The sequence below is a fragment of the Pygoscelis adeliae genome, unplaced genomic scaffold (assembly GCF_000699105.1).
Source record: "Pygoscelis adeliae isolate BGI_AS28 unplaced genomic scaffold, ASM69910v1 Scaffold3, whole genome shotgun sequence".
Lineage (NCBI taxonomy): Eukaryota > Metazoa > Chordata > Aves > Sphenisciformes > Spheniscidae > Pygoscelis > Pygoscelis adeliae.
Window position 1 is genome coordinate 1768583 of NW_008824446.1, and position 1311 is coordinate 1769893.

General features: G+C 34.9%; 1 protein-coding gene across 1 annotated transcript in view; it reads right to left on the reverse strand.

Annotated features, from left to right (window-relative positions):
* RYR3 (ryanodine receptor 3) overlaps positions 1–1311 on the reverse strand; it is a 269121-nt gene that overhangs the window by 25026 nt on the left and 242784 nt on the right.

Here is a 1311-nt window from a genome sequence, read left to right on the forward strand (position 1 = left end):
GTCAAAGAATGTGTTTATCTTCTACCAAAAAAAGTCCCTGTTGCAGCCTCAGAAATGTAAGCCATTTAAACTCAAATTTTTAAGCTGAAGGCAATTTGAATATGATGCAAAAGTACTTGAGAGGAGAATTAAGTATGGCAGACAAGAGAAGACAACAGGGAATAGGGAAAATAAGTCCAGTAAAATGATAGAGGTAGAAGCAGATCATGCTTATGGGAAATAAGAGGTGAAAAAGCCTAAAATAAGAAAATGAGTGGCACAGGAGATTTTGGGTGAATTCCTAGATGTTTATAAATTGCTTCACTGAAGCACTGGTGAATATGCTACTAGTGTCTAAATCAGGAGACCAAAGTCAGTCAACAAAGAAAAATGCCCAACAGTGGTATGATTTAACAAAACTTTTAAAAGGGGTTGTTTGACCAATCTAAATATTAACCAACTTAATAGTACATTGTAACATGGTCTACATAAAACAACAGTTTCTGAAACTGCTTTTTTTAAAGTTACTGTCTTCGTACTGAGTAACACCCATCAACAAGTTCTTTAGCTACATGGTACCAAAAAAACCATAGAAGAGTTTAAGTGCACTTTTCAATGACCAGAAGTGCTCTAAACAATGACAATAATATGCTTAACATCCCTGCAGGGACTGAAGAGAGAGACAAATCGTATCAAAACAATTCACACATGTGAATTTAAATGCACACGTATGTGAGCATACATATATGTGTTCGCATTCTTGTCCATGTAAGACATACATATATACATATATGTATATACACATGCATATAAGCATACATACACACATATAAACATATATATACAGAGGGAAAAAAAAAAAAGATACTTTTCAGACAGGCCATACAAAGTGCATCCGGTCCTAAAGTATTGACCCCAATGGCACACTTAAAAAAAATTAACTTTGGCAGATAAGTAGATAAAGATAAATGATGCTGAAGTAAACATTTTAAACATGAATCAAAATAGAAACAAAGAAAAAATTATGTATAGCTTTTGAATATGTGAGAATCTCGAGGAGATCTTTTGCGTGTGTCTACAAATATTTTAAGGGCATTCATCGGGCTGCAAGCCTACAATGTGGCTGCAGGTCCAGAAAGACAGCATGTCCCTTAAAAGTAGGATGCTGCTAAAGCAAGGTAAGCATTTTAAAAGTTGTTTATAAGGCAGTCATATGTAGGATGACTGGACAAAGGACTGTATCTGCTGTCGAGTTCACAACTTGAGAACAGATAAACCGGCAATAATAAAAGTTGTTGGGTTAGTCAAATCTTGTGTTTCAATGATGAGCTG